Genomic DNA, 15473 nt, shown 5'->3' on the forward strand with positions numbered 1-15473 from the left:
TAAACAGTCATCTGATTAGTAGGTATTAAGTCGCAGATACCCTAAAAAACATCAGTATGACCCAACATCTGCACTTCAATGCTGTATTCAAACTATCTCTGATAGGCCCAGGTGAGAATTGAACTCACGACCCCTGGTTTACGAGACCAGTGCTCTAACCACTGAGCTACAAAGCCTGGCTGCTTAAGTAACATAACCTAAAAAACAGCAAATTAACCGAGTTCTGGTTTGCATTATAAACCGTCATCTGATTAATAGGTATTAAGTCGCGGATACCCTTAAACACAGTTGTACCAACCAACATCTGCACTTCATTGTTGTAATCAAACAATCCCTGAAAGGCCCAGGTGAGAATTGAAGTCACAACCCCTGGTTTACTAGACCAGTGCTCTAACCACTGAGCTACAAGGCCTGCCTGGTAAGGTAACAAAACGTTAAAAACAGCAAATTAACCGGGTTCTGGTTTGCATTATAAACAGTCATCTGATTAGTAGGTATTAAGTCACAGATACCCTTGAACACAATAGTACGACCCAACATCTGCACTTCATTGCTGTATTCAAACAATCCCTGATAGGCCCAGGTGAGAATTGAACTCACGACACCTGGTTTAATAGACCAGTACTCTAACCACTAGCTACAAGGCCTGGCTGTTGACGTAACATAACCTTAAAAACAGCAAATTAACCGGGTTCTGGCTTGCATTAAACACAGTCATCTGATTTGTAGGTGTTAAGTCGCAAACACCCTAAAAAACGTCAGTATGACCCAACATCTGCACTTCATTGTTGTATTCAAACAATCCCTGATAGGCCCAGGTAAGAATTGAACTCACGACCCCTGGTTTACAAGACCAGTGCTCTAACCACTGAGCTACAAGGCTTGCTTGCAAAGGTAAAATAACCTAAAAACAGCAAATTAACCGGATTCTGGCTTGCATTAAACAGTTATCTGATTCGTAGGTATAAAATCGTAGATACCCCAAAACACAGTAGTACTTCCCAACATCTGCACTTTATTGCTGTATTCAAACAATCCATGAAAGGCCCAGGTGAGAATTGAACTCACGACCCCTGGTTTACTAGACCAGTACTCTAACCACTGAGCTACAAGGCCTGGCTGTTGATATAACATAACCTTAAAAACAGCAAATTAACCGGGTTCTGGTTTGCATTCCAAACAGTCATCTGATTAGTAGGTATTAAGTCGCGGATACGCTAAAACACAATAGTACGACCCAACATCTGCACTTCATTGCTGTATTCAAACAATCCCTGATAGGCCCAGGTGAGAATTGAACTCACTACCCCTGGTTTACTAGACCAGTACTCTAACCACTGAGAGGCCTGGCTGTTGATGTAACATAACCTTAAAAACAGCAAATTAACCTGGTCCTGGCTTGCATTAAACAGTCATCTGATTCGTAGGTGTTAAGTCGCAGATACCCTAAAAAAACATCAGTATGGCCCAACATCTGCACTTCATTGTTATATTCAAACAATCCCTGATAGGCCCAGGTGAGAATTGAACTCACGACCCCTGGTTTACTAGACCAGTACTCTAACCACTGAGCTATAAGTCCTGGCTGTTGAGGTAACATAACCTTAAAAACAGCAAATTAACCGGGTTCTGGCTTGCATTAAACAGTCATCTGATTAGTAGGTATTAAGTCGCAGATACCCTAAAAAACATCAGTATGACCCAACATCTGCACTTCATTGTTATATTCAAACAATCCCTGATAGGCCCAGGTGAGAATTGAACTCACGACCCCTGGTTTACAGGACCAGTGCTCTAACCACTGAGCTACAAGGCCTGCTTGCAAAGGTAAGATAACCTTAAAAACAGCAAATTAGCCGGATTCTGGCTTGCATTAAACCGTTATCTGATTCGTAGGTATAAAATCGTAGATACCCCAAAACACAGTAGTACTTCCCAACATCTGCACTTTATTGCTGTATTCAAACAATCCATGAAAGGCCCAGGTGAGAATTGAACTCACGACCCCTGGTACTAGACCAGTACTCTAACCACTGAGCTACAAGGCCTGCCTGGTAAGATAACAAAACGTTAAAAACAGCAAATTAACCGGGTTCTGGTTTGCATTAAATACAGTCATCTGATTAGTCGGGATAAAGTCGCAGAGACCCTAAAACACAGTAGAACTATGCAACACCTGCACTTCATTGATGTATTCAAACAATCACTGATAGGCCTAGGTGAGAATTGAACTCTCAACCCCTGGTTTACAAGAACAGTGCTCTAACCACTGAGCTACAAGTCCTGGCTGTTGAAGTAACATAACCTTAAAAACAGCAAATTAACCGGGTTCTGGCTTGCATTAAACAGTCATCTGATTAGTAGGTGTTAATTCGCAGATACCCTAAAAAACAATAGTATGACCAAACATCTGCACTTCATTGTTATATTCAAACAATCCCTTATAGGCCCAGGTGAGAATTGAACTCACTACCCCTGGTTTACTAGACCAGTACTCTAACCACTGAGCTACAAGGACTGGCTGTTGAGGTAACATAACCTTAAAAACAGCAAATTAACCGGGTTCTGGCTTGCATTAAACAGTCATCTGATTAGTAGGTATTAAGTCGCAGATACCCTAAAAAATATCAGTATGCCCAACATCTGCACTTCAATGTTGTATTCAAACAATCTCTGATAGGCCCAGGTGAGAATTGAACTCACGACCCCTGGTTTACGAGACCAGTGCTCTAACCACTGAGCTACAAAGCCTGGCTGCTTAAGTAACATAACCTAAAAAACAGCAAATTAACCGGGTTCTGGCTTGCATTAAACAGTCATCTGATTTGTAGGTGTTAAGTCGCAAACACCCTAAAAAATGTCAGTATGACCCAACATCTGCACTTCATTGTTGTATTCAAACAATCCCTGATAGGCCCAGGTAAGAATTGAACTCACGACCCCTGGTTTACAAGACCAGTGCTCTAACCACTGAGCTACAAGGCCTGCTTGCAAAACTAACATAACCTTAAAAACAGCAAATTAACCGGATTCTGGCTTGCATTAAACAGTTATCTGATTCGTAGGTATAAAATCGTAGATACCCCAAAACACAGTAGTACTTCCCAACATCTGCACTTTATTGCTGTATTAAAACAATCCATGATAGGCCCAGGTGAGAATTGAACTCACGACCCCTGGTTTACTAGACCAGTACTCTAACCACTGAGCTACAAGGCCTGGCTGTTGATGTAACATAACCTTAAAAACAGCAAATTAACCGGGTTCTGGTTTGCATAGGAAACAGTCATCTGATTAGTAGGTATTAAGTCGCAGATACCCTAAAAAATATCAGTATGACCCAACATCTGCACTTCAATGTTGTATTCAAACAATCTCTGATAGGCCCAGGTGAGAATTGAACTGACGACCCCTGGTTTACGAGACCAGTGCTCTAACCACTGAGCTACAAAGCCTGGCTGCTTAAGTAACATAACCTAAAAAACAGCAAATTAACCGAGTTCTGGTTTGCATTATACACCGTCATCTGACTAATAGGTATTAAGTCACGGATACCCTTAAACACAGTTGTACCAACCAACATCTGCACTTCATTGTTGTAATCAAACAATCCCTGAAAGGCCCAGGTGAGAATTGAAGTCACAACCCCTGGTTTACTAGACCAGTGCTCTAACCACTGAGCTACAAGGCCTGCCTGGTAAGGTAACAAAACGTTAAAAACAGCAAATTAACCGGGTTCTGGTTTGCATTATAAACAGTCATCTGATTAGTAGGTATTAAGTCACAGATACCCTTGAACACAATAGTACGACCCAACATCTGCATTTCATTGCTGTATTCAAACGACCCCTGATAGGCCCAGGTGAGAATTGAACTCACGACACCTGGTTTAATAGACCAGTACTCTAACCACTAGCTACAAGGCCTGGCTGTTGACGTAACATAACCTTAAAAACAGCAAATTAACCGGGTTCTGGCTTGCATTAAACACAGTCATCTGATTTGTAGGTGTTAAGTCGCAAACACCCTAAAAAACGTCAGTATGACCCAACATCTGCACTTCATTGTTGTATTCAAACAATCCCTGATAGGCCCAGGTAAGAATTGAACTCACGACCCCTGGTTTACAAGACCAGTGCTCTAACCACTAAGCTACAAGGCTTGCTTGCAAAGGTAAAATAACCTAAAAACAGCAAATTAACCGGATTCTGGCTTGCATTAAACAGTTATCTGATTCGTAGGTATAAAATCGTAGATACCCCAAAACACAGTAGTACTTCCCAACATCTGCACTTTATTGCTGTATTCAAACAATCCATGAAAGGCCCAGGTGAGAATTGAACTCACGACCCCTGGTTTACTAGACCAGTACTCTAACCACTGAGCTACAAGGCCTGGCTGTTGATATAACATAACCTTAAAAACAGCAAATTAACCGGGTTCTGGTTTGCATTCCAAACAGTCATCTGATTAGTAGGTATTAAGTCGCGGATACGCTAAAACACAATAGTACGACCCAACATCTGCACTTCATTGCTGTATTCAAACAATCCCTGATAGGCCCAGGTGAGAATTGAACTCACTACCCCTGGTTTACTAGACCAGTACTCTAACCACTGAGAGGCCTGGCTGTTGATGTAACATAACCTTAAAAACAGCAAATTAACCTGGTCCTGGCTTGCATTAAACAGTCATCTGATTCGTAGGTGTTAAGTCGCAGATACCCTAAAAAAACATCAGTATGGCCCAACATCTGCACTTCATTGTTATATTCAAACAATCCCTGATAGGCCCAGGTGAGAATTGAACTCACGACCCCTGGTTTACTAGACCAGTACTCTAACCACTGAGCTATAAGTCCTGGCTGTTGAGGTAACATAACCTTAAAAACAGCAAATTAACCGGGTTCTGGCTTGCATTAAACAGTCATCTGATTAGTAGGTATTAAGTCGCAGATACCCTAAAAAACATCAGTATGACCCAACATCTGCACTTCATTGTTATATTCAAACAATCCCTGATAGGCCCAGGTGAGAATTGAACTCACGACCCCTGGTTTACAGGACCAGTGCTCTAACCACTGAGCTACAAGGCCTGCTTGCAAAGGTAAGATAACCTTAAAAACAGCAAATTAGCCGGATTCTGGCTTGCATTAAACCGTTATCTGATTCGTAGGTATAAAATCGTAGATACCCCAAAACACAGTAGTACTTCCCAACATCTGCACTTTATTGCTGTATTCAAACAATCCATGAAAGGCCCAGGTGAGAATTGAACTCACGACCCCTGGTACTAGACCAGTACTCTAACCACTGAGCTACAAGGCCTGCCTGGTAAGATAACAAAACGTTAAAAACAGCAAATTAACCGGGTTCTGGTTTGCATTAAATACAGTCATCTGATTAGTCGGGATAAAGTCGCAGAGACCCTAAAACACAGTAGAACTATGCAACACCTGCACTTCATTGATGTATTCAAACAATCACTGATAGGCCTAGGTGAGAATTGAACTCTCAACCCCTGGTTTACAAGAACAGTGCTCTAACCACTGAGCTACAAGTCCTGGCTGTTGAAGTAACATAACCTTAAAAACAGCAAATTAACCGGGTTCTGGCTTGCATTAAACAGTCATCTGATTAGTAGGTGTTAATTCGCAGATACCCTAAAAAACAATAGTATGACCAAACATCTGCACTTCATTGTTATATTCAAACAATCCCTTATAGGCCCAGGTGAGAATTGAACTCACTACCCCTGGTTGACTAGACCAGTACTCTAACCACTGAGCTACAAGGACTGGCTGTTGAGGTAACATAACCTTAAAAACAGCAAATTAACCGGGTTCTGGCTTGCATTAAACAGTCATCTGATTAGTAGGTATTAAGTCGCAGATACCCTAAAAAATATCAGTATGCCCAACATCTGCACTTCAATGTTGTATTCAAACAATCTCTGATAGGCCCAGGTGAGAATTGAACTCACGACCCCTGGTTTACGAGACCAGTGCTCTAACCACTGAGCTACAAAGCCTGGCTGCTTAAGTAACATAACCTAAAAAACAGCAAATTAACCGGGTTCTGGCTTGCATTAAACAGTCATCTGATTTGTAGGTGTTAAGTCGCAAACACCCTAAAAAATGTCAGTATGACCCAACATCTGCACTTCATTGTTGTATTCAAACAATCCCTGATAGGCCCAGGTAAGAATTGAACTCACGACCCCTGGTTTACAAGACCAGTGCTCTAACCACTGAGCTACAAGGCCTGCTTGCAAAACTAACATAACCTTAAAAACAGCAAATTAACCGGATTCTGGCTTGCATTAAACAGTTATCTGATTCGTAGGTATAAAATCGTAGATACCCCAAAACACAGTAGTACTTCCCAACATCTGCACTTTATTGCTGTATTAAAACAATCCATGATAGGCCCAGGTGAGAATTGAACTCACGACCCCTGGTTTACTAGACCAGTACTCTAACCACTGAGCTACAAGGCCTGGCTGTTGATGTAACATAACCTTAAAAACAGCAAATTAACCGGGTTCTGGTTTGCATAGGAAACAGTCATCTGATTAGTAGGTATTAAGTCGCAGATACCCTAAAAAATATCAGTATGACCCAACATCTGCACTTCAATGTTGTATTCAAACAATCTCTGATAGGCCCAGGTGAGAATTGAACTGACGACCCCTGGTTTACGAGACCAGTGCTCTAACCACTGAGCTACAAAGCCTGGCTGCTTAAGTAACATAACCTAAAAAACAGCAAATTAACCGAGTTCTGGTTTGCATTATACACCGTCATCTGACTAATAGGTATTAAGTCACGGATACCCTTAAACACAGTTGTACCAACCAACATCTGCACTTCATTGTTGTAATCAAACAATCCCTGAAAGGCCCAGGTGAGAATTGAAGTCACAACCCCTGGTTTACTAGACCAGTGCTCTAACCACTGAGCTACAAGGCCTGCCTGGTAAGGTAACAAAACGTTAAAAACAGCAAATTAACCGGGTTCTGGTTTGCATTATAAACAGTCATCTGATTAGTAGGTATTAAGTCACAGATACCCTTGAACACAATAGTACGACCCAACATCTGCATTTCATTGCTGTATTCAAACGACCCCTGATAGGCCCAGGTGAGAATTGAACTCACGACACCTGGTTTAATAGACCAGTACTCTAACCACTAGCTACAAGGCCTGGCTGTTGACGTAACATAACCTTAAAAACAGCAAATTAACCGGGTTCTGGCTTGCATTAAACACAGTCATCTGATTTGTAGGTGTTAAGTCGCAAACACCCTAAAAAACGTCAGTATGACCCAACATCTGCACTTCATTGTTGTATTCAAACAATCCCTGATAGGCCCAGGTAAGAATTGAACTCACGACCCCTGGTTTACAAGACCAGTGCTCTAACCACTGAGCTACAAGGCTTGCTTGCAAAGGTAACATAACCTTAAAAACAGCAAATTAACCGGATTCTGGCTTACATTAAAAAGTTATCTGATTCGTAGGTATAAAATCGTAGATACCCCAAAACACAGTAGTACTTCCCAACATCTGCACTTTATTGCTGTATTCAAACAATCCATGAAAAGCCCAGGTGAGAATTGAACTCAAGACCCGTGGTTTACTAGACCAGTACTCTAACCACTGAGCTACAAGGCCTGACTGTTGATGCAACATAACCTTAAAAACAGCAAATTAACCGGGTTCTGGTTTGCATTGCAAACAGTCATCTGATTAGTAGGTATTAAGTCGCGGATACGCTAAAACACAATAGTACGACCCAACATCTGCACTTCATTGCTGTATTCAAACAATCCCTGATAGGCCCAGGTGAGAATTGAACTCACTACCCCTGGTTTACTAGACCAGTACTCTAACCACTGAGCTACAAGGCCTGGCTGTTAAAGTAACATAACCTTAAAAACAGCAAATTAACCGGGTTCTGGCTTGCATTAAACAGTCATCTGATTAGTAGGTATTAAGTCGCAGATACCCTAAAAAACATCGGTATGACCCAACATCTGCACTTCAATGCTGTATTCAAACAATCTCTGATAGGCCCAGGTGAGAATTGAACTCACGACCCCTGGTTTACTTGACCAGTGCTCTAACCACTGCGCTACAAGGCCTGCTTGCAAAGGTAAGATAACCTTAAAAACAGCAAATTAACCGGATTCTGGCTTGCATTAAACAGTTATCTGATTCGTAGGTATAAAATCGTAGATACCCCAAAACACAGTAGTACTTCCCAACATCTGCACTTTATTGCTGTATTCAAACAATCCATGAAAGGCCCAGGTGAGAATTGAATTCACGACCCCTGGTACTAGACCAGTACTCTAACCACTGAGCTACAAGGCCTGGCTGTTGATGTAACATAACCTTAAAAACAGCAAATTAACCCGGTTCTGGTTTGCATTCCAAACAGTCATCTGATTAGTAGGTATTAAGTCGCGGATACCCTAAAGCACAGTTGTACCAACCAACATCTGCACTTCATTGTTGTAATCAAACAATCCCTGAAAGGCCCAGGTGAGAATTGAAGTCACAGCCCCTGGTTTACTAGACCAGTGCTCTAACCACTGAGCTACAATGCCTGCCTGGTAAGGTAACAAAACGTTAAAAACAGCAAATTAACCGGGTTCTGGTTTGCATTAAATACAGTCATCTGATTAGTCGGGATAAAGTCGCAGAGACCCTAAAACACAGTAGTACTATGCAACACCTGCACTTCATTGATGTATTCAAACAATCACTGATAGGCCTAGGTGAGAATTGAACTCACAACCCCTGGTTTACAAGACCAGTGCTCTAGCCAATGAGCTACAAGGCCTGGCTGTTGAAGTAACATAACCTTAAAAACAGAAAATTAACCGGGTTCTGGCTTGCATTAAACACAGTCATCTGATTAGTAGGTATTCAGTCGCAGATACCCTAAAAATCATCAGTATGACCCAACATCTGCATGTCGTTTTTGTATTCAAACAATCCCTGATAGGCCCAGGTGAGAATTGAACTCACGACCCCTGGTTTACAAGACCAGTGTTCTAACCACTGAGCTACAAGGCCTGCTTGGAAAGGTAACATAACCTTAAAAACAGCAAATTAACCGGGTTCTGGCTTGCATTAAACAGTTATCTGATTCGTAGGTATAAAATCGAAGATACCCCAAAACACATTAGTACTTCCCAACATCTGCACTTTATTGCTGTCTTCAAACAATCGATGAAAGGCCCAGGTGATAATTGAACTCACGACCCCTGGTTTACTAGTTCTGGTTCTGGTTTGCCTTCTAAACAGTCATCTGATTAGTAGGTATTAAGTCACAGATACCCTTGAACACAATAGTACGACCCAACATCTGCACTTCATTGCTGTATTCAAACAATCCCTGATAGGCCCAGGTGAGAATTGAACTCACGACACCTGGTTTAACAGACCGGTACTCTAACCACTAGCTACAAGGCCTGGCTGTTGACGTAACATAACCTTAAAAACAGCAAATTAACCGGCTTCTGGCTTGCATTAAACACAGTCATCTGATTTGTAGGTGTTAAGTCGCAAACACCCTAAAAAACGTCAGTATGACCCAACATCTGCACTTCATTGTTGTATTCAAACAATCCCTGATAGGCCCAGGTAAGAATTGAACTCACGACCCCTGGTTTACAAGACCAGTGCTCTAACCACTGAGCTACAAGGCTTGCTTGCAAAGGTAACATAACCTTAAAAACAGCAAATTAACCGGATTCTGGCTTACATTAAACAGTTATCTGATTCGTAGGTATAAAATCGTAGATACCCCAAAACACAGTAGTACTTCCCAACATCTGCACTTTATTGCTGTATTCAAACAATCCATGAAAAGCCCAGGTGAGAATTGAACTCAAGACCCCTGGTTTACTAGACCAGTACTCTAACCAGAGCTACAAGGCCTGACTGTTGATGCAACATAACCTTAAAAACAGCAAATTAACCGGGTTCTGGTTTGCATTGCAAACAGTCATCTGATTAGTAGGTATTAAGTCGCGGATACGCTAAAACACAATAGTACGACCCAACATCTGCACTTCATTGCTGTATTCAAACAATCCCTGATAGGCCCAGGTGAGAATTGAACTCACTACCCCTGGTTTACTAGACCAGTACTCTAACCACTGAGCTACAAGGCCTGGCTGGTAAAGTAACATAACCTTAAAAACAGCAAATTAACCGGGTTCTGGCTTGCATTAAACAGTCATCTGATTAGTAGGTATTAAGTCGCAGATACCCTAAAAAACATCGGTATGACCCAACATCTGCACTTCAATGCTGTATTCAAACAATCTCTGATAGGCCCAGGTGAGAATTGAACTCACGACCCCTGGTTTACTAGACCAGTGCTCTAACCACTGAGCTACAAGGCCTGCTTGCAAAGGTAAGATAACCTTAAAAACAGCAAATTAACCGGATTCTGGCTTGCATTAAACAGTTATCTGATTCGTAGGTATAAAATCGTAGATACCCCAAAACACAGTAGTACTTCCCAACATCTGCACTTTATTGCTGTATTCAAACAATCCATGAAAGGCCCAGGTGAGAATTGAATTCACGACCCCTGGTACTAGACCAGTACTCTAACCACTGAGCTACAAGGCCTGGCTGTTGATGTAACATAACCTTAAAAACAGCAAATTAACCCGGTTCTGGTTTGCATTCCAAACAGTCATCTGATTAGTAGGTATTAAGTCGCGGATACCCTAAAGCACAGTTGTACCAACCAACATCTGCACTTCATTGTTGTAATCAAACAATCCCTGAAAGGCCCAGGTGAGAATTGAAGTCACAGCCCCTGGTTTACTAGACCAGTGCTCTAACCACTGAGCTACAAGGCCTGCCTGGTAAGGTAACAAAACGTTAAAAACAGCAAATTAACCGGGTTCTGGTTTGCATTAAATACAGTCATCTGATTAGTCGGGATAAAGTCGCAGAGACCCTAAAACACAGTAGTACTATGCAACACCTGCACTTCATTGATGTATTCAAACAATCACTGATAGGCCTAGGTGAGAATTGAACTCACAACCCCTGGTTTACAAGACCAGTGCTCTAGCCACTGAGCTACAAGGCCTGGCTGTTGAAGTAACATAACCTTAAAAACAGAAAATTAACCGGGTTCTGGCTTGCATTAAACACAGTCATCTGATTAGTAGGTATTCAGTCGCAGATACCCTAAAAATCATCAGTATGACCCAACATCTGCATGTCGTTTTTGTATTCAAACAATCCCTGATAGGCCCAGGTGAGAATTGAACTCACGACCCCTGGTTTACAAGACCAGTGTTCTAACCACTGAGCTACAAGGCCTGCTTGCAAAGGTAACATAACCTTAAAAACAGCAAATTAACCGGGTTCTGGCTTGCATTAAACAGTTATCTGATTCGTAGGTATAAAATCGAAGATACCCCAAAACACATTAGTACTTCCCAACATCTGCACTTTATTGCTGTCTTCAAACAATCGATGAAAGGCCCAGGTGATAATTGAACTCACGACCCCTGGTTTACTAGTTCTGGTTCTGGTTTGCCTTCTAAACAGTCATCTGATTAGTAGGTATTAAGTCACAGATACCCTTGAACACAATAGTACGACCCAACATCTGCACTTCATTGCTGTATTCAAACAATCCCTGATAGGCCCAGGTGAGAATTGAACTCACGACACCTGGTTTAACAGACCGGTACTCTAACCACTAGCTACAAGGCCTGGCTGTTGACGTAACATAACCTTAAAAACAGCAAATTAACCGGGTTCTGGCTTGCATTAAACACAGTCATCTGATTTGTAGGTGTTAAGTCGCAAACACCCTAAAAAACGTCAGTATGACCCAACATCTGCACTTCATTGTTGTATTCAAACAATCCCTGATAGGCCCAGGTAAGAATTGAACTCACGACCCCTGGTTTACAAGACCAGTGCTCTAACCACTGAGCTACAAGCCTTGCTTGCAAAGGTAAAATAACCTAAAAACAGCAAATTAACCGGATTCTGGCTTGCATTAAACAGTTATCTGATTCGTAGGTATAAAATCGTAGATACCCCAAAACACAGTAGTACTTCCCAACATCTGCACTTTATTGCTGTATTCAAACAATCCATGAAAGGCCCAGGTGAGAATTGAACTCACGACCCCTGGTTTACTAGACCAGTACTCTAACCACTGAGCTACAAGGCCTGGCTGTTGATATAACATAACCTTAAAAACAGCAAATTAACCGGGTTCTGGTTTGCATTCCAAACAGTCATCTGATTAGTAGGTATTAAGTCGCGGATACGCTAAAACACAATAGTACGACCCAACATCTGCACTTCATTGCTGTATTCAAACAATCCCTGATAGGCCCAGGTGAGAATTGAACTCACTACCCCTGGTTTACTAGACCAGTACTCTAACCACTGAGAGGCCTGGCTGTTGATGTAACATAACCTTAAAAACAGCAAATTAACCTGGTCCTGGCTTGCATTAAACAGTCATCTGATTCGTAGGTGTTAAGTCGCAGATACCCTAAAAAACATCAGTATGGCCCAACATCTGCACTTCATTGTTATATTCAAACAATCCCTGATAGGCCCAGGTGAGAATTGAACTCACGACCCCTGGTTTACTTGACCAGTACTCTAACCACTGAGCTATAAGGCCTGGCTGTTGAGGTAACATAACCTTAAAAACAGCAAATTAACCGGGTTCTGGCTTGCATTAAACAGTCATCTGATTAGTAGGTATTAAGTCGCAGATACCCTAAAAAACATCAGTATGACCCAACATCTGCACTTCATTGTTATATTCAAACAATCCCTGATAGGCCCAGGTGAGAATTGAACTCACGACCCCTGGTTTACAAGACCAGTGCTCTAACCACTGAGCTACAAGGCCTGCTTGCAAAGGTAAGATAACCTTTAAAACAGCAAATTAACCGGATTCTGGCTTGCATTAAACCGTTATCTGATTCGTAGGTATAAAATCGTAGATACCCCAAAACACAGTAGTACTTCCCAACATCTGCACTTTATTGCTGTATTCAAACAATTCATGAAAGGCCCAGGTGAGAATTGAACTCACGACCCCTGGTACTAGACCAGTACTCTAACCACTGAGCTACAAGGCCTGGCTGTTGATGTAACATAACCTTAAAAACAGCAAATTAACCGGGTTCTGGTTTGCATTCCAAACAGTCATCTGATTAGTAGGTATTAAGTCGCGGATACCCTAAAGCACCGTTGTACCAACCAACATCTGCACTTCATTGTTGTAATCAAACAATCACTGAAAGGCCCAGGTGAGAATTGAAGTCACAACCCCTGGTTTACTAGACCAGTGCTCTAACCACTGAGCTACAAGGCCTGCCTGGTAAGATAACAAAACGTTAAAAACAGCAAATTAACCGGGTTCTGGTTTGCATTAAATACAGTCATCTGATTAGTCGGGATAAAGTCGCAGAGACCCTAAAACACAGTAGAACTATGCAACACCTGCACTTCATTGATGTATTCAAACAATCACTGATAGGCCTAGGTGAGAATTGAACTCACAACCCCTAGTTTACAAGAACAGTGCTCTAACCACTGAGCTACAAGGCCTGGCTGTTGAAGTAACATAACCTTAAAAACAGCAAATTAACCGGGTCCTGGCTTGCATTAAACAGTCATCTGATTAGTCGGGATAAAGTCGCAGAGACCCTAAAACACAGTAGTACTATGCAACACCTGCACTTCATTGATGTATTCAAACAATCACTGATAGGCCTAGGTGAGAATTGAACTCACAACCCCTGGTTTACAAGACCAGTGCTCTAGCCACTGAGCTACAAGGCCTGTCTGTTGAAGTAACATAACCTTAAAAACAGAAAATTAACCGGGTTCTGGCTTGCATTAAATACAGTCATCTGATTAGTAGGTATTAAGTCGCAGATACCCTAAAAAACATCGGTATGACCCAACATCTGCACTTCAATGCTGTATTCAAACAATCTCTGATAGGCCCAGGTGAGAATTGAACTCACGACCCCTGGTTTACTAGACCAGTGCTCTAACCACTGAGCTACAAGGCCTGCTTGCAAAGGTAAGATAACCTTAAAAACAGCAAATTAACCGGATTCTGGCTTGCATTAAACAGTTATCTGATTCGTAGGTATAAAATCGTAGATACCCCAAAACACAGTAGTACTTCCCAACATCTGCACTTTATTGCTGTATTCAAACAATCCATGAAAGGCCCAGGTGAGAATTGAATTCACGACCCCTGGTACTAGACCAGTACTCTAACCACTGAGCTACAAGGCCTGGCTGTTGATGTAACATAACCTTAAAAACAGCAAATTAACCCGGTTCTGGTTTGCATTCCAAACAGTCATCTGATTAGTAGGTATTAAGTCGCGGATACCCTAAAGCACAGTTGTACCAACCAACATCTGCACTTCATTGTTGTAATCAAACAATCCCTGAAAGGCCCAGGTGAGAATTGAAGTCACAGCCCCTGGTTTACTAGACCAGTGCTCTAACCACTGAGCTACAAGGCCTGCCTGGTAAGGTAACAAAACGTTAAAAACAGCAAATTAACCGGGTTCTGGTTTGCATTAAATACAGTCGTCTGATTAGTCGGGATAAAGTCGCAGAGACCCTAAAACACAGTAGTACTATGCAACACCTGCACTTCATTGATGTATTCAAACAATCACTGATAGGCCTAGGTGAGAATTGAACTCACAACCCCTGGTTTACAAGACCAGTGCTCTAGCCACTGAGCTACAAGGCCTGGCTGTTGAAGTAACATAACCTTAAAAACAGAAAATTAACCGGGTTCTGGCTTGCATTAAACACAGTCATCTGATTAGTAGGTATTCAGTCGCAGATACCCTAAAAATCATCAGTATGACCCAACATCTGCATGTCGTTTTTGTATTCAAACAATCCCTGATAGGCCCAGGTGAGAATTGAACTCACGACCCCTGGTTTACAAGACCAGTGTTCTAACCACTGAGCTACAAGTCCTCCTTGCAAAGGTAACATAACCTTAAAAACAGCAAATTAACCGGGTTCTGGCTTGCATTAAACAGTTATCTGATTCGTAGGTATAAAATCGAAGATACCCCAAAACACATTAGTACTTCCCAACATCTGCACTTTATTGCTGTCTTCAAACAATCGATGAAAGGCCCAGGTGATAATTGAACTCACGACCCCTGGTTTACTAGTTCTGGTTCTGGTTTGCCTTCTAAACAGTCATCTGATTAGTAGGTATTAAGTCACAGATACCCTTGAACACAATAGTACGACCCAACATCTGCACTTCATTGCTGTATTCAAACAATCCCTGATAGGCCCAGGTGAGAATTGAACTCACGACACCTGGTTTAACAGACCGGTACTCTAACCACTAGCTACAAGGCCTGGCTGTTGACGTAACATAACCTTAAAAACA

The 15473-nt window shown here is 41.9% G+C and overlaps 45 non-coding genes across 45 annotated transcripts; all 45 read right to left on the bottom strand.

Moving 5' to 3' along the window:
- Positions 1–103: 103 nt before the first annotated feature.
- On the bottom strand, positions 104–176 carry trnat-cgu (transfer RNA threonine (anticodon CGU)). Its single transcript has one exon. It is a non-coding gene; the product is annotated as a tRNA-Thr (tRNA).
- A 163-nt stretch (positions 177–339) lies between these two features.
- On the bottom strand, positions 340–412 carry trnat-agu (transfer RNA threonine (anticodon AGU)). Its single transcript has one exon. It is a non-coding gene; the product is annotated as a tRNA-Thr (tRNA).
- Positions 413–810: 398 nt separating this feature from the next.
- On the bottom strand, positions 811–883 carry trnat-ugu (transfer RNA threonine (anticodon UGU)). The gene has a single exon. It is a non-coding gene; the product is annotated as a tRNA-Thr (tRNA).
- A 160-nt stretch (positions 884–1043) lies between these two features.
- On the bottom strand, positions 1044–1116 carry trnat-agu (transfer RNA threonine (anticodon AGU)). The gene has a single exon. It is a non-coding gene; the product is annotated as a tRNA-Thr (tRNA).
- A 393-nt stretch (positions 1117–1509) lies between these two features.
- trnat-agu (transfer RNA threonine (anticodon AGU)) lies at positions 1510–1582 on the bottom strand. Its single transcript has one exon. It is a non-coding gene; the product is annotated as a tRNA-Thr (tRNA).
- Positions 1583–1743: 161 nt separating this feature from the next.
- Positions 1744–1816, bottom strand: trnat-ugu (transfer RNA threonine (anticodon UGU)). Its single transcript has one exon. It is a non-coding gene; the product is annotated as a tRNA-Thr (tRNA).
- Positions 1817–1977: 161 nt separating this feature from the next.
- Positions 1978–2048, bottom strand: trnal-uag (transfer RNA leucine (anticodon UAG)). Its single transcript has one exon. It is a non-coding gene; the product is annotated as a tRNA-Leu (tRNA).
- Positions 2049–2445: 397 nt separating this feature from the next.
- trnat-agu (transfer RNA threonine (anticodon AGU)) lies at positions 2446–2518 on the bottom strand. The gene has a single exon. It is a non-coding gene; the product is annotated as a tRNA-Thr (tRNA).
- A 160-nt stretch (positions 2519–2678) lies between these two features.
- Positions 2679–2751, bottom strand: trnat-cgu (transfer RNA threonine (anticodon CGU)). The gene has a single exon. It is a non-coding gene; the product is annotated as a tRNA-Thr (tRNA).
- Positions 2752–2912: 161 nt separating this feature from the next.
- Positions 2913–2985, bottom strand: trnat-ugu (transfer RNA threonine (anticodon UGU)). The gene has a single exon. It is a non-coding gene; the product is annotated as a tRNA-Thr (tRNA).
- A 161-nt stretch (positions 2986–3146) lies between these two features.
- On the bottom strand, positions 3147–3219 carry trnat-agu (transfer RNA threonine (anticodon AGU)). Its single transcript has one exon. It is a non-coding gene; the product is annotated as a tRNA-Thr (tRNA).
- A 163-nt stretch (positions 3220–3382) lies between these two features.
- Positions 3383–3455, bottom strand: trnat-cgu (transfer RNA threonine (anticodon CGU)). The gene has a single exon. It is a non-coding gene; the product is annotated as a tRNA-Thr (tRNA).
- A 163-nt stretch (positions 3456–3618) lies between these two features.
- trnat-agu (transfer RNA threonine (anticodon AGU)) lies at positions 3619–3691 on the bottom strand. The gene has a single exon. It is a non-coding gene; the product is annotated as a tRNA-Thr (tRNA).
- Positions 3692–4089: 398 nt separating this feature from the next.
- Positions 4090–4162, bottom strand: trnat-ugu (transfer RNA threonine (anticodon UGU)). The gene has a single exon. It is a non-coding gene; the product is annotated as a tRNA-Thr (tRNA).
- A 160-nt stretch (positions 4163–4322) lies between these two features.
- On the bottom strand, positions 4323–4395 carry trnat-agu (transfer RNA threonine (anticodon AGU)). The gene has a single exon. It is a non-coding gene; the product is annotated as a tRNA-Thr (tRNA).
- A 393-nt stretch (positions 4396–4788) lies between these two features.
- On the bottom strand, positions 4789–4861 carry trnat-agu (transfer RNA threonine (anticodon AGU)). The gene has a single exon. It is a non-coding gene; the product is annotated as a tRNA-Thr (tRNA).
- A 161-nt stretch (positions 4862–5022) lies between these two features.
- trnat-ugu (transfer RNA threonine (anticodon UGU)) lies at positions 5023–5095 on the bottom strand. Its single transcript has one exon. It is a non-coding gene; the product is annotated as a tRNA-Thr (tRNA).
- Positions 5096–5256: 161 nt separating this feature from the next.
- On the bottom strand, positions 5257–5327 carry trnal-uag (transfer RNA leucine (anticodon UAG)). Its single transcript has one exon. It is a non-coding gene; the product is annotated as a tRNA-Leu (tRNA).
- Positions 5328–5957: 630 nt separating this feature from the next.
- trnat-cgu (transfer RNA threonine (anticodon CGU)) lies at positions 5958–6030 on the bottom strand. Its single transcript has one exon. It is a non-coding gene; the product is annotated as a tRNA-Thr (tRNA).
- Positions 6031–6191: 161 nt separating this feature from the next.
- trnat-ugu (transfer RNA threonine (anticodon UGU)) lies at positions 6192–6264 on the bottom strand. Its single transcript has one exon. It is a non-coding gene; the product is annotated as a tRNA-Thr (tRNA).
- Positions 6265–6425: 161 nt separating this feature from the next.
- On the bottom strand, positions 6426–6498 carry trnat-agu (transfer RNA threonine (anticodon AGU)). The gene has a single exon. It is a non-coding gene; the product is annotated as a tRNA-Thr (tRNA).
- A 163-nt stretch (positions 6499–6661) lies between these two features.
- trnat-cgu (transfer RNA threonine (anticodon CGU)) lies at positions 6662–6734 on the bottom strand. The gene has a single exon. It is a non-coding gene; the product is annotated as a tRNA-Thr (tRNA).
- Positions 6735–6897: 163 nt separating this feature from the next.
- On the bottom strand, positions 6898–6970 carry trnat-agu (transfer RNA threonine (anticodon AGU)). Its single transcript has one exon. It is a non-coding gene; the product is annotated as a tRNA-Thr (tRNA).
- Positions 6971–7368: 398 nt separating this feature from the next.
- On the bottom strand, positions 7369–7441 carry trnat-ugu (transfer RNA threonine (anticodon UGU)). The gene has a single exon. It is a non-coding gene; the product is annotated as a tRNA-Thr (tRNA).
- Positions 7442–7838: 397 nt separating this feature from the next.
- On the bottom strand, positions 7839–7911 carry trnat-agu (transfer RNA threonine (anticodon AGU)). Its single transcript has one exon. It is a non-coding gene; the product is annotated as a tRNA-Thr (tRNA).
- Positions 7912–8776: 865 nt separating this feature from the next.
- trnat-ugu (transfer RNA threonine (anticodon UGU)) lies at positions 8777–8849 on the bottom strand. The gene has a single exon. It is a non-coding gene; the product is annotated as a tRNA-Thr (tRNA).
- Positions 8850–9012: 163 nt separating this feature from the next.
- On the bottom strand, positions 9013–9085 carry trnat-ugu (transfer RNA threonine (anticodon UGU)). Its single transcript has one exon. It is a non-coding gene; the product is annotated as a tRNA-Thr (tRNA).
- A 562-nt stretch (positions 9086–9647) lies between these two features.
- Positions 9648–9720, bottom strand: trnat-ugu (transfer RNA threonine (anticodon UGU)). Its single transcript has one exon. It is a non-coding gene; the product is annotated as a tRNA-Thr (tRNA).
- Positions 9721–10115: 395 nt separating this feature from the next.
- Positions 10116–10188, bottom strand: trnat-agu (transfer RNA threonine (anticodon AGU)). Its single transcript has one exon. It is a non-coding gene; the product is annotated as a tRNA-Thr (tRNA).
- A 161-nt stretch (positions 10189–10349) lies between these two features.
- trnat-agu (transfer RNA threonine (anticodon AGU)) lies at positions 10350–10422 on the bottom strand. Its single transcript has one exon. It is a non-coding gene; the product is annotated as a tRNA-Thr (tRNA).
- Positions 10423–10817: 395 nt separating this feature from the next.
- Positions 10818–10890, bottom strand: trnat-agu (transfer RNA threonine (anticodon AGU)). The gene has a single exon. It is a non-coding gene; the product is annotated as a tRNA-Thr (tRNA).
- A 163-nt stretch (positions 10891–11053) lies between these two features.
- On the bottom strand, positions 11054–11126 carry trnat-ugu (transfer RNA threonine (anticodon UGU)). Its single transcript has one exon. It is a non-coding gene; the product is annotated as a tRNA-Thr (tRNA).
- A 163-nt stretch (positions 11127–11289) lies between these two features.
- On the bottom strand, positions 11290–11362 carry trnat-ugu (transfer RNA threonine (anticodon UGU)). The gene has a single exon. It is a non-coding gene; the product is annotated as a tRNA-Thr (tRNA).
- Positions 11363–11924: 562 nt separating this feature from the next.
- Positions 11925–11996, bottom strand: trnat-ugu (transfer RNA threonine (anticodon UGU)). The gene has a single exon. It is a non-coding gene; the product is annotated as a tRNA-Thr (tRNA).
- Positions 11997–12157: 161 nt separating this feature from the next.
- Positions 12158–12230, bottom strand: trnat-agu (transfer RNA threonine (anticodon AGU)). Its single transcript has one exon. It is a non-coding gene; the product is annotated as a tRNA-Thr (tRNA).
- Positions 12231–12622: 392 nt separating this feature from the next.
- On the bottom strand, positions 12623–12695 carry trnat-agu (transfer RNA threonine (anticodon AGU)). The gene has a single exon. It is a non-coding gene; the product is annotated as a tRNA-Thr (tRNA).
- Positions 12696–12856: 161 nt separating this feature from the next.
- On the bottom strand, positions 12857–12929 carry trnat-ugu (transfer RNA threonine (anticodon UGU)). Its single transcript has one exon. It is a non-coding gene; the product is annotated as a tRNA-Thr (tRNA).
- A 161-nt stretch (positions 12930–13090) lies between these two features.
- On the bottom strand, positions 13091–13161 carry trnal-uag (transfer RNA leucine (anticodon UAG)). The gene has a single exon. It is a non-coding gene; the product is annotated as a tRNA-Leu (tRNA).
- Positions 13162–13324: 163 nt separating this feature from the next.
- trnat-agu (transfer RNA threonine (anticodon AGU)) lies at positions 13325–13397 on the bottom strand. The gene has a single exon. It is a non-coding gene; the product is annotated as a tRNA-Thr (tRNA).
- A 163-nt stretch (positions 13398–13560) lies between these two features.
- trnat-ugu (transfer RNA threonine (anticodon UGU)) lies at positions 13561–13633 on the bottom strand. The gene has a single exon. It is a non-coding gene; the product is annotated as a tRNA-Thr (tRNA).
- A 161-nt stretch (positions 13634–13794) lies between these two features.
- Positions 13795–13867, bottom strand: trnat-ugu (transfer RNA threonine (anticodon UGU)). Its single transcript has one exon. It is a non-coding gene; the product is annotated as a tRNA-Thr (tRNA).
- Positions 13868–14030: 163 nt separating this feature from the next.
- Positions 14031–14103, bottom strand: trnat-agu (transfer RNA threonine (anticodon AGU)). Its single transcript has one exon. It is a non-coding gene; the product is annotated as a tRNA-Thr (tRNA).
- Positions 14104–14498: 395 nt separating this feature from the next.
- Positions 14499–14571, bottom strand: trnat-agu (transfer RNA threonine (anticodon AGU)). The gene has a single exon. It is a non-coding gene; the product is annotated as a tRNA-Thr (tRNA).
- A 163-nt stretch (positions 14572–14734) lies between these two features.
- Positions 14735–14807, bottom strand: trnat-ugu (transfer RNA threonine (anticodon UGU)). The gene has a single exon. It is a non-coding gene; the product is annotated as a tRNA-Thr (tRNA).
- A 163-nt stretch (positions 14808–14970) lies between these two features.
- On the bottom strand, positions 14971–15043 carry trnat-ugu (transfer RNA threonine (anticodon UGU)). The gene has a single exon. It is a non-coding gene; the product is annotated as a tRNA-Thr (tRNA).
- Positions 15044–15473: the final 430 nt, after the last annotated feature.

The sequence above is a fragment of the Festucalex cinctus genome, chromosome 1 (genome assembly GCF_051991245.1).
Source record: "Festucalex cinctus isolate MCC-2025b chromosome 1, RoL_Fcin_1.0, whole genome shotgun sequence".
Taxonomy (NCBI): Eukaryota; Metazoa; Chordata; class Actinopteri; order Syngnathiformes; family Syngnathidae; genus Festucalex; species Festucalex cinctus.